General features: G+C 36.5%; 1 long non-coding RNA gene across 1 annotated transcript; it reads left to right on the top strand.

The window, feature by feature from the left end:
* The first annotated feature begins 1,042 nt into the window (after positions 1 to 1,042).
* On the top strand, positions 1,043 to 13,429 carry LOC107974229 (uncharacterized). The gene is made up of 2 exons (XR_001716833.2): positions 1,043 to 1,138; positions 13,276 to 13,429. It is a non-coding gene; the product is annotated as an uncharacterized LOC107974229 (long non-coding RNA).
* Positions 13,430 to 13,913: the final 484 nt, after the last annotated feature.

The following is a 13,913-nucleotide window of genomic DNA, read 5'->3' as shown; positions in this document are numbered from 1 at the left end:
ATTGGTGCCGGAGCCAGTAAAATCCAGGCATTTTGTTTTCAGAGCTGTATTTTTAAGTACCAGCTAGTCTGCTTTCTTCTAAGTAAAAATCTCTCTAAAGAAAAGTATGTTAAGTTAACGTAAATTATCTCTTGCTGAACATTCAGCACAATAGAAATATTCCCCGATAGCAGCACTTGGATTGATGACTCTCTATAATGGCATTTTGTGCTTAGCGAAGGCTTCTTGCCATGTCATAATTGGTTTGTAGGTCAATTAGAATCACCATTAATCACTTTTATGCACAGCGTTGATTTTATAAGATACTGAACCTAATTATGATTGTTTACATGAGCCTGCTATAGGCTGAGTTAATCTGATTTTCTTTGATATTATTTTTAATAATTCTACATATACTTGATCTTTTTATTTTTAAGTAAAAATACATTTAAGATTTTAGGTGATACACAATTAGTTGATGAATTTTTTATCATCTAAAAATTCTGTGCACTAACAAAGTAATCCTGATTACAGCAAGTTATCATAATGCAGTCTGCATGTGTTATTAATCAAAACTGGAACAGCTGGAACCCCAAAACAGCAAGGGATTTAGCACACCAAAAGTCCAAACTTAATTATAAATGGGAATGTGCTCATCAAGTAGAGGCAGTCATAGTCAAGGCTGGCTTAGAGGCAAAGCATTCTGGCTCCTGGGAAACTGGTGATTGGCTTGATATTCTTAAGATGGTATAGCCAGTGGAGAAAATTGACCCTTCGGCTACTGTTGAAATAGAAAGAAAGGCAAACCAACCAAGTGAGAACCATGGTCATGGAGTTGTCATCATTTCCATTCTGATTTGTAAAGGTGGTGAAACCTAAGTATCTAACCTGACAGACTCAAGTGCCTGTTGATCTGTAGGCCAGTAGGACACTGATCTTCAGGACAGCTGGCGATGACTGGGATGACTGCATAAGAGGCATAAGCAACACTGAATGAAGTTCTGTTCTAAATTTGTTAATATTGATTTGAAACATTTGTTTACATTTTAATCAAATGAGAGAAGTTTCCCACTTTAAATGTTAAACTATGTGTCCTTCTTTCAAGGGTATCATTGGAGTGCAAACTGTCATTAACAACTAACATGGGACACGGACTATAGTAAGTAGTAACTGATTTTTGCTGAACAAATGAGCAAGTAAATGAATGACTAATGGAATCCTGATTTTTTTTTTTTTTTTTTTTTGGTGGGGGGCGCCGGTGTGGGTGGGAAGGGGAAATGTCCAAGTGTATCTAGAAAACATAATAGTTTTTAATTACGAGAAATTGTGTTACTCATTTCTGAGCTAAAGTTCTCTGATCATCTTCTGAACAACAATACATTCCTGTTGTCAAATTTCCAAATATAAAGCATCCCTTGCCTTTTTATGTCTGATATTAAAGCTTATTCCTATCACTTTATTGAGCAATATAGAATAGCAGCCTAATAGGCCTATCAAAGGATTGGATTGTGAATTTTAAATAAAAATTATTTTTAAAACATATTATAATTCAGGCCAGCCTAAGGGAGTAGTTACCTCTCTAGGTTTTGTTCTGATATTTTTTTCTATCAATCTACTCCGTCTCAGTCTTAACATAATTGCTTCCATTAAGTTACGAGTAAATGTAAGATGATCTGCCTTTCAATATGTATGTGAAAACCGTTTAGTTTCTATGTTCATAAAACCATGGTCAAAGCGTGACTCTTCCCATTCATTTAACATCCTCCAAACAACTGTCCTAGTGATAAATTTCTATTACATTTTCATTCCACAAAAAAGTGCCTGTATATAAAAATATCTATAATCTGCTATTGATTGCCTTGGTTTATTTAAAATGATTGTTTAGTTTTTATTTGTAAATGTCTCGTTTTTATTTTTATTTCATTTTTAATGTTTTTTTTTAGATTTTTTTTATTTCAATAGGTTTTTGGAGAACAGGTGGTGTTTGGTTACGTAAATAAGTTCATTAGTGGTGATTTACGAGATTTTGGTGCACCCCTCACTTGAGCAGCATACACTGTACCCAATGTGTAGTCTTTTGTCCCTCAATCAGCTCCCATCCTTTCCCAAGTTCCCAAATTCCGTTGTATAATTCTTATGCCTTTGCTCCTCATAGCTCAGCTCCTACTTATGAGTGAAAACATACAATGTTTGGTTTTCCATTCCTGAGTTACTTCACTTAACATAATGGTCTCTAATTCCATCCAGGCTGCTGTGAATGACATTATTTCTTTCCTTTTTATGACTGAGTAGTATTCCACAGGATATGTATATATCACATAAATGTCTTTTATTTTGAAAATGTATGTTTTAATCTGATTGTATCTCAAATTATCTTATGAGTAGTTGAGAGAATAAAAATCATGCAATTAATGAAAGCTTGCATTGCTATCAATAAGGAGGTAGTTAGAATTATGATATAAAAAGAGCATATTGTATGGAATAAAAGGACCTGAGCCGTCATCCTAGCTGTGTGAATTTGAGAAAGTTACTTAATCTCTCTTGGCTCCTGTTTTTCTTTGATAAAATAGGAATACCAGTACCAACATCCAGTAGTGTGTTGGAGCTGATGGTCTGGCCCCAGTAATTTTTAAATATTCATTAATTTTACAAGCCCACTTTTAAATCCTTTGTTAGGTTGAATTTGGCCATGGTGGAGGTATTTATGCCACAGAAATGGTCATGTATTATAAATAATAATAAATATAAATAAGTAAACATTATTTATTATAAATAAGTAAACATTATTTATTATAAATAAATAAACATTATTTATTATAAATAAATAATGTTTATTTATTTTTTGAGAGCCAGTTTACTAGCACACTTATGCTTGTTACTGTAAAGAGAAAATGTGACTCCTACCATTGGCAGCACATAGATGAACCTGAGGGACATTATATTGAGGCACAAAAAAAGAAACACTGCATGACTCCACTTGTATGATGTACCTAAAATAGCTAAACTGGTAGAAGCAGAGAACAGGGCTCTGGTTGCCAGAGGATGGAGGGAGGGGGAAATAGGGAATTGTTGTTGAATGGGTATAAAGTTTTAGTTATGCCAAATGAATACGTTCTAAAGACCTGCTGTTCAACACCATATCTACAAGTAACAATACAATATGGTGCACTACAAAATATGCTAAGAGAAAAAATTTCATGTTAAGTGTTCTTACTACCAAAAAATAAAACAACAACAACAAATAAAAACATGCATAGAAGAACAAAAGATAATTTTGGGAAGTGATAGATGTGCTTAGTACCTTAATTGTGGTGATGGTATTATGCATACATGAATATGCACAAACTCACCAAATGTATACATTAAATATGTGCAATTTTTGCATATCAATTATACCTCAATAAAACTTTAAAAAATTAAAAAATGTGATAATGCAGGTGTTTTGTAATCCTCTAAGATCCATTCTTACAAATTAGTGTAGTACTGTCAAAATGATTTATTATTGATTTGCATCAAATACATTTTTCATTACTTAATCTATAATTCAATTTGTTTTATTTTATAAAGTATTATGATAAATTATTATTTTTATTATTTTGGAGATGGAGTCTTGCTCTGTCGCCCAGGCTGGAGTGCAGTAGTGGAATCTCAGCTCACTGCAGCCTCCATCTCTCAGTCTCCTAAATGGCTGGGATTACAGGCATGAGCCATCATGGCTGGCTAATTTTTGTATTTTTAGTAGAGACAGGGTTCATCATATTGGCCAGGCTGGTCTTGAACTCCTGACCTCAGGTGATCCAGCTGCCTTGGCCTCCCAAAGTGCTGGGAGCCACTGCACCCAGCCAGATAAATTCTTAAGAAACACCATTTTGAAACATACACGCACACACACACAAACACACACCCAAGAAAATAAGCAAGTTTTTCTTTGGAGGAGCATCACTGGAAAGATAAAATCAAAAGAATAGTAATTTTTTCTCTCTGAACAATATGAAACAATTCAAACAAATACATCCACATGGGGATTTTAAAAAAGGGTAAATGAATTCAAGTGAGCAGTGTAAAATACTTTAGATAGTAATTCCTAAAAAACAAAAGTAGTTGATCAGAAACTGATTATTGAAAAACAGTTCCATGTGCAAAATCTTTTAAATTGTGTAAAAACCTTAAATAAGAAAAACGTATTTCTTATATTATTAGAACACCTGTGCATGAATATATGGTGTCTGAATCTTCTCTCCAAAATATATTCTCTCTCAAATGTTGGTGTAGTTCAGTGACCAGGAATCTCATTCTGGGTCTCACACTTCTCAGAGAGCAAAGGATACTTTTTCATCACTCTGCACCATTTCCTTGATGTTTCCTTCCCTATGGCTTCCATGCTAATTCTCAACCGTTTTATTCTCTCTCTCAGTTCCTTCTCTCTCTGCTCCACCACCTCTCCTCCACCTCCCCCTGCTCTTCTCTCTACTTCCCCATGTCATTCATTTATTGTTCTAGAATACTAAGAAATGTACTTCCTCTGTTTTCCAAGCATCCCCCACTCCAGTCTTTACTCAGGTATTACCTTTGCCTGAAATGACATGCATGCATCCTGCTACATGATAGGATCTGAATGTCCAAATACAATTCATTCTTTGAGTTCCAACTCAAATGTTATTTGTGTTACGGTTATTTTACTTTCCTAGGGCTGCAGGAAGACATGATTACAAACCCCGAAGTGTAACATAACAGAAATACATTGTCTCACAATTTTGGAGGCCAGAAGTCAGAAATCAAGGTATTGGCAGGGTCACACTCTCTGAAGGTTCTAGAGGAGAATCTTTTCCTTGCTTGCCTCCTTCAGCTTCTGGTGGCCCGAGGCTTCCTGGACTGAAGCTTCCTGGACTGGTGGCTGCATCAGTCCAGTCTGTGCCCCTATCTTCACATGGCTTCGTTCCTCGTGCCACTGCATCTCATATGTCCCTCTTCTTTCTCATACAAGGGCACCAATCGTTGGATTAGGGTCTACCCTGAATCCCAAATGACCTCATCTCAAGATCCTTAACTTAATTACATTTGAAAAGACAATATTTCCAAGTAAGATCACACTCACAGGTATCAGGGGATAAGACTTGGACATACATTTTGTAGGAACAAAATTCAACACATGATAGGAATCTCCCTTTATTTCTCAGCACAAAGTTTTCTTTCTGTAATCTGAATTTTCTATGCCCTTATCTTTTTGTCACTTACAGTGATTGTCACATTTTGCCCTGTATTAAAATGATTTATATATCTGCCTGATCTTCCTAATAAAGTATAAATTCCTTAACTGTTGTGTTTGTTTCACCTCTGTATTCGATACCATCTAAAATGGAGACCTGCACGTAATGAGTGCCTGACAAATATTTATTGAATAAATGCTTTTGGTCAAATATGTTGAATTATCATTTGTATTTATCCCTTTAGTTTTAGAGGAGCTACAATTCCAAATTGCTTTGTTCATAAACTACACAATGTAAAAACATGACCTTGACGTGGAAAGTGTGAAATAAATATGTTGTAGATGAATCAGCTGTATTATTGAGCAGTATTTCCAATCATGCAGTATTTGCACCAAGGAAAGACATTCTAATTTAAATAATTTCTCACTCTCTACTTTTTCTTCTGTCTAAGGAAATAGAAAGTAAACTTATCCAATAAATAAAATTTTATTTAAAAAAATAACCCACAGCAGCAAATATCTACATTTCATGTAAATTTTTACAGGTTACATGTCAAAGCCTGGTACAGAGTCTAATTTCTGTAAAAGACAACTGTTATTAGAAGTGACAAGCCTGTCATACAAATTTTGTGGAGGTAGAATTTAGTACATTACAACATTGACCTGGAATTTAGTTTGACATGAACAAGAAGTCAGAGTAACCTAGTACTCAAGTAAGAAATGCATTTCCATACACAATAACTTAACATGCCATGCAATTTCCATAACCTTTTAAAAGACTTTCACCCCCTAGGATTTACTGATAGGTAATCAAGTGTAGTTTTCTCACTCCTCAATATGTTCAAAATTTATTGGTTGATATTGCTCAGCTGAATTTGATAAATACCACTTATCATTTTGCAAATGTGAAATTCATTCACTTATTGCAGGATTTACATTTATTTCAGATCAGATTGTTTGATTGGAATTTCAAATATATAAAACTTCAATTTCACCTAGCTGCAATTATATAAAATGCGCGATTTAATTTCCAAATAAAATCAGCCTATATTTATGCTTTTACTACATCTAGTGGGAATTTGCTTTTTAGAACAGCTTTCGGCAAATGTTTTTGTCATTGAATATAAAGATTATAAAAGAAAGACATTCTGCACTCTTATGATTATAAAGCTTTCTAACCATTGTTTTATGTTTTGAGAGAAGAAAGCCAAATGGTACCAGCTTCTATATGTCATAGCCAAATTGAAATGCAGTTGTGACAGCACCTATCAACTTGGGAAAGGACAAATTAATGGTGAAGGAAAACATGTAATTAGTCCCTTTGTATGTGAAAGCAAAATTTGCTACTTTGGAGATTGTCATTCAAATGTCAATGGTGACAAAAATACTTCTGGCACATTTGCATAAACATCCACTGGGGACATTGCACATTTAAAGGAATAAAGAAGAAGCTGCTGATAAGCTCCTCCACATGGAAGCTGTATCATACTTTGACCTCTCTCCCTCTCTCCCTGTGAAAGGGAAAAGCCAAATGGGATTACTCATAGTGGAAGTGTCTGGGGTTAGTGAAGGGTGCTGAGCTGGGGCACATGCCCTCCTACAGCTCATGCTGCTTCCTTTCTGTACACCTTAACCTCACAAGAAGTTGCTAGCTCCTCTGGACTTAGAAACTTCTCTTTTTTTTTTTTTTTTTTGAGACAAGAGTTTCGCTCTTGTTGCCCAGGCAGGAGTGCAATGGTGTGATCTCGGCTCACTGCAACCTCTGCCTCCCGGGTTCAAGCAATTCTCCTGCCTCAGCCTCCTGAGTAGCTGGGATTACAGGCATGCACCATCACTCCCAGCTAATTTTTGTATTTTTAGTAGAGACGGGGTTTCTCCATGTTGGTCAGGCTGGTCTCGAGCTCCCAACCTCAGGTGATCTGCCCACCTTGGACTCCCTAAAGTCCTGGGATTACAGGCTTGAGCCACCATGCCCAGCTGAAACTTCTCTTTTAAGCTGTTTGTGTTTTCTATACTGCTGAGGATAGGAAAAAGTGGGCTTCATGGATCTTTATAGTAATCTCTTCATGCTACAATTATTACTGGAATACTTGGACTGCAAGAAACTGAAGGAGTTTCCTTGTTATCAAGGAATTTTTCTGAAAAAACCAAACGACAAATTGAGCAACAATAACAGAGCTCATTAAATTTTCTAGGCAAGTAAATTATTAATAGTAAAGTTCATGGCATAGAACATAGGGAAGGAGTGTGTCAAAAAGGCTTCCCAAATGAAGTGCCTATTAAACTGTGAGGCAAAGGAGGAAAAGAAGAAAAGGATTAAAGTTAATGAACAAAGACTCAGTTATAAGTGAGACCATATCATCCTTCAAATGTCTATTCCATTAAAAAGTAGCCAAATTAATTCCATTTTACTTATGACAGATCAATAATAGAAGGTCAATAGCCTAGTAAGTGGCATCACTAAATCAACACTTACTTCCTTTTTCATTTCAAATTTAAGCTTGCCTAAGTGCAATTAGAGCTTTGCCTTGTCAGATATTGTATATATCAGCTTCAAAGCTCATCGTCTCTACTGGCAGGTGAATATAACACTCCATTTCAGCTGCTTCCCCTAGTCCTTCTCTCAGATGTCTAAGGATTAAAACACACATATATCAGAAGGCTCTAGTCAGGAATGCAAAAACTGCTCTAAGAATTTCAAACAGGGCATTGAATGCAAGGAATTAACTACAAAGGTGTATGAAAAACTAACTAACTAAATAAATAAAGATGAATGCAGAAGAAGAAAAAGAAATGTAATAATGCAAAATCCAAATCTGGTAATTACTGTGGATTGCTATTCAGGAGGCTGCACCTGCATCTGTCCTGTTGGAGACACTATTATGGCCAGTTCTGGATCTGTTGAGCAGGCACTGCTTTGCTCAGGGTTGGAACTGCTGAAAAAGTATCACCTCTGTTGAGGTAACTGAACTCTATCTCACCTAGTTTTGCTACAGGTACTACAACCCTTATCAGTTTCCATAAAGTGCCACACTATTGGATTCCTGAGCAGAAAACTTCACTTTTTTTTTTTTTTTTTTTTTTGAGATGGAGTCTTGCTCTGTTGCCCAGGCTGGAGTGCAGTGGTGCGATCTCAGCTCACTGCAACCTCCACCTCCTTGGTTCAAGCAATTCCTCTTCCTCAGCCTCCCAAGTAGCTGGGATTACAGGCTCATGCCACCACACTCAGCTAATTTTTTTGTGTTTTTAAGTAGAGATGAGATTTCTCCATGTTGGTCAGCTGGTCTCGAACTCCTGACCTCAGGCAATCCACCCACCTTGGCCTCCCAAAGTGCTGGGATTACAGGCATGAGTTACCGTGCGTGGCCCACTTTCTTTCTTAACCTTGTGATCTCCCACAAGTCTTTCTATTGGTAGACCACAGACCTAGCAGGAAGTTGGCTAGCAGCAGATCATGGGATGTGTGATTTGCAGATCATCTCCCCATCACTGCAGAGCAGAGTATAGAAGAATGGAAGTGGGGGCTAAGAGACAGCTAAATAACCTCTTGAGCTTAGGTACAGGATTGGAGTGGAACTCAATATACATACAGTCCACAAGAGCCAAGAGAAATTTTTTCTGTATGAATTTTTTTTATGAGAACTTTGCTGGGTAAAAGTTATACTAGGATCTTTCCCATATTGTAACAAACAATTAATAATTATAACTTCTATTAAATTTACTATAGGCATATGCTATAAAGTATGATTCTGGCATCTCTTATTGGTATTTAAAGCAGAGAAGGGGAGACTCAAATGAAGCCACAGTGGCAGCTGGTCACCTCTGAAGCTATATATCCCCTCCAGGCACATTAGCAGAAGAACAGTTAGGGGGTGAAGTAGACTGTCCCAGTTGGGAAAACAATGGCAGAGATCTTAGCAGCTATTGGTAAGGATGCCTTTGAAAGGCCTATGACTTCAAACATCATACAAATAAATAATTCTGTAAGCTTCATTACTTGATATTTGTCTCAGAAACCTAGTGTAGACAATTAGGACTTTCTAGGTAATAGAATATTGTATAGTCTCTCAGTACACATGTTGTAATGACAAAGTTTGTATTTGTCTACTAGGCCATTACTGTAAGGCAAGAAAGTTCAATTTTGTTTCTCTCTGAGCACTTATCCTACGATCTTAAACATGTGGTATGCTCAATAAACGTTTGTTGATTACAGCAGTCTTTTTTTCCCACATACTTAAATAATTTTCTAACCTCCAGATTTATCCTAACAAGTGGGAGTATAATTGGATATTGGCAGGCAAAAAGAACATGAATATGTGGGAAAGAATGCAGAGGTAATTTCAGAGGGAGGAGTAGAACAGTAAAGGCATGGAAGAGGGAAAGAGTGTCTCTAATGGGACAATGCTAGATCATCAAGATATGGAAGTGCATTGGTCAATCAGAAGAAAAATCAAAAGCCATAGAAATATCAGTATGATCTCCAAGTACTCTTGGAGATAAGTACTCTTCTCCACCGACCTACATTCCTTCAATGGCAAAGCACATGCAAGTAGGAAACACATTTATAATTCTTTTTCATTGACTCTTTATTGCACTGGAACAAAGCCTTAAAAGGATATTCTAACTAGGAAAAATGCACTTTTGCCAAAGCTTCATCTAGTGGTGTCTTATAGTGGCATTGAGAAAATCTCCAAGAAAACAAAAGTGAAAATGAAGATTGCTGTTGTATCATAAAAACAAGCATAAGCCGGGGCAGAGTTATCAAAGGGTGTGTTTTGGAAGATGGAGAAAGGAAGCCCAAGATGAAGGGCAAAACCATTTGTGTGTAATTCTACCATTAGAGTTTTGGGATTTGAGTGTTGCAGACTTCCAGTGTTGATTAGAGATACTGATACCAGGCTTGGCTGACTGTACACACAGTTCCAGTACACAGAACTCAAATTGTCTGGCTTTTCAGAGGGCTCATAATTCTGTCACTTTCTATTCAGGAATAGTATGTCAGAAATTGAAAGAACAAATGAAAACACAGTCAGATGTAGCAACTAAATCTCAAGTGGATTTGGAGATGAGGTTGAGAGAAGGCATTAAGCTATCAACAAAGCAGCAGACTTAACTGTCATGGGCAACAGAAAGAGTAAGTAGTCAATATATGCACCCAGCTATTACAGTTATTCTGGCTTCCGAGTCACATAATGCATGGTGTAGGGTTTTGATCACCTCCTCTTTACTCTATTGGTGAGGAAAAGGTTTCTACTCTAAGGTTATGGGACTGTCTGGACACCTGACACTGGACAGATGAGATCAATAGCAGTTAATTAGTCACATATACAAACAGCCCAAGGGAAGGGGACACTTTGATCACACGGGACCACATGGGGTTTGCATTTAGGAACAGGGTGAGCAAGCAGAGGCTGTGGGAGGCAGACTTTGTGGTAACAAGAGGGAGGACGACCTCTGGTTCCCTAAGGAGGATGTGACTAGTTTGTTTGAATAAGTCCACAGTCTGGCAGAAAACTAAACAACACTACTCAGGGATCATTAGACACTGCATATTCCCAAGGAGGGTTGTTCTGTTAGCAAGGCAGGAAGAGAAACTTGCATTCAGGCCATTTGAGGCCCTCTTGATTTTATCAGGTTTCAAGGCAGCATTTAATATTGAACTCTAATTTCAGATCTTACACCACCAATGCAAGTACTGAATAGATATTCTTTATTTCCTAGTTTGTGTTTCTTTTTAAAACTAACTTCGAGGGTAATTGGCAGGAACGATATATGTAGACATCATGCATTGAAATTCTCAAGAGTGTAGAAACAGTTTAAGAATTTAAAAATTAACAGTAATGGACAATTGATTTTTAACAAGGGTGCCAAGACAATGGGGAAAGAATAGTCTTTTCAACGATAGCATTTTCCAAGACAACTGGATATCCATGTACAAAAGAATGAATCTGGATTCCTACCTCTCATAACATATAAAAGTTGAGTCAAAAATGCATTAAAGGTCTGAATGTAAGGGTTAAAACTATAAAACTCTTTTAAAAAATACTATCTTAGTTCAAGCTGCTGTAATAAAAATGTCATAGACTGGATAGATCAAACAAATATTTATTACAGTTCTGCCACCTGGAAGTCTGAGATCAGCGTGCCCATATGATCAGGTGAGGACCCTCTTCTCGGTTTGCAGAGAGAGGCAACAGTGTTTACTCCTCTTCTCACAGAGGCTTAACGCTTTGGTTCCAGAGAGGAGATGGGGAAGAGGGATCCAGATAGGTCTCAATGACTTTTCCGCAACAGCTGCTGGTCTCCTTCCTTGGCATGCACCAGGAGAGGGACTTTCTCGAGTTTCTTGCTTTGCTCCACCATTTCATAAGCATTCAGCAAGTTTCATGGAGAAGCTTCTGTGAGTGATTAGTAATTTCCTTTGTGTTTGTGATTCTCAGTCATTCAACAGTTTTATTCCGGTCAACTGTTGGCTTTTAGCAATTTGTTTATAAAGTGAGCTGGCTGTTTCTTACCTGCTTGTATATCACCTGTTGTCTATCTCAGATCAGTATGTAATCACATCCCTCTCTCCTAGAAGCATCTGTTTATTAGTTGGTTGCTCTGTAAGTTCATCTGTCTTACAGGTTCAAGAAAAGTTGTAAATATATGATTATTCAGTCTTTTCTCTTGTTTTCAAGTTGGTAGAAATATTTTCACACTTACTACATTCTAAGCAGAGGTTGGAAACCCACTATATTCTTGATTAAATTCATTCCTATGGCTAAAGATATTCTGAGATTTTTTTTCTCCTTATGTTATGTGTTTCTTCACTGTATTTTTGTCTTCCTAGTTCAGTGATGTACACATTCTGTTTCAATTTACCTTTCCTGGTATTTCTCCCTATTGCAATATAATATATTTGCCACAGACCAATGCTAGCTACCAATTTTCTTAAAGTCTTCTGTGAATAAACTCGTTATAGTGATTTTTATTGTAAAAAAACTACTTGTTTTAAATACAAGTGAGAAAGTATTCATGATGCTTATTTTTTTGCCCCAATTATAGTAAAAAAGTACTAATAATGGTGATTAAGGAGGCCAACTTTTTCATACTGAGTTTCAGTATGATGACTATTTAAGATTTTATGTCTACAAATTGATACGGGATACATTTTGAAATAGATGCCTTTTCTTTGTGATGGCAAGTGATTGAATATCTTAATTCTAAAGTTTATATTTATTTTCTTTCACAGAAAGAAAACATTATTATTCTCAGCATTGCATAATGTCAACACTTTTTAAAAATAGAAATTTCAAGAAATAATGTAGAATGTGTTGTGATGCCTGACTTGGTTTAAATTTCAAAACTATCCTTAGTAACCTATTCTTGCGATCTTTTCTTTAACAACCATATACATAAACATATATATTTACATACACATACATTAGAACAATCCTCTCTCCAGTTTTCACCTAATTCCAATTTTTAAAAATATATATAATTAAGATATTAGTATGCTTTATTGATACTCAAAAGGATGTTTATAATCTAGTAAATCCCAAATTTAAGTTCATGCTTTATCTGCCCCTCATTCTTTTATATACCTTTGTGCTACAACTTCATACTCTAACACAATTCCCTCCATAGTTTGTTATTTTCTTAAGCATTATATACCATACAGACTCTTAAGAACATTCAAATTGATCTGAACTATTACTGCTCCCATTTCATAAGCTAAATTACCCACCACTTTAAAATTATTCAATTGTGGTATAAGCCTAGCTCCTGAAGCCATATGTGATCCTATACAATAACTTATGTTTCAGAATGGAGGAGAGTTGGGAATACCACTGAGTTGGGGTGGGGAGAAAGGGAGGTTATATTTGCCCTAGCTTCAGAGTATCTGGGGATCAGATATAATCCATGCTCGTAATGACGGGAGGTTGTTTAGCAGATTAAAGATCACAGACGTTGGAGGCAGGCAGACATAAATTTGAATTCTGGCTCTACCACTTGCTAACTATATGACTTCAGACATTTCAGTTAACATTTTAAGCCTCAGTTTCCTTTTCTGAACACATGGTATATTAAGGACAACTTACTCCTAGGACTGCTCCAATGACTGAAAGAAAAAACATATCCACCCAGACCCTGTACATACTAAGACTTACTGCACAGGAGGTATAAGTGTGGCTTTGATGGCTGGAGGTAAGAAGAGTCACGGTGGGAAGTAAAGTATCATTTCCTGATGCCTACTATGAGGTAGGTATAATGTTAAGAATTGCAGGTGCATGGCTTTCTCTTATCTTCACAATAACTCTAGAATGTAGGGATTATTATTCTCACTGTGTAGTTTGTTGAATGAAGGGATGAGTGAATTAATGGGAAATTAAAGCTTATAATGTTTAAGTCTCTTTCCCAAGTTTACATACCCAAGTGACAGAACGAGGATCCAAACTAAAGACTTGAACTATCTAGTGTTTTTGTTTTCATTTTTTCCATATGTATTTTGTATTAGTTAGTGCCTAACCAGGAATAGAGTAATCTCATACATCTTTAAAACAGATGGTATTTAATACAGAGCGTTGGTTACAGGCCAGGGTAAAGGTGGGTGGTCAAAGAGGGTCATTGAGGAATCACAGAGACACATCTGTCATTTTTAGAATAGAAGATTAAGGTGAGGAGGCAGTGTTACTGGAGCCCAGGTCACTGGGGTCACCCGGTGAAATCTGGAATTATGGTAGAA

This window comes from Pan troglodytes, chromosome 3 (genome assembly GCF_028858775.2).
Source record: "Pan troglodytes isolate AG18354 chromosome 3, NHGRI_mPanTro3-v2.0_pri, whole genome shotgun sequence".
NCBI classification, from domain to species: Eukaryota; Metazoa; Chordata; class Mammalia; order Primates; family Hominidae; genus Pan; species Pan troglodytes.
This window is presented reverse-complemented; position numbering and strand designations above follow the sequence as displayed.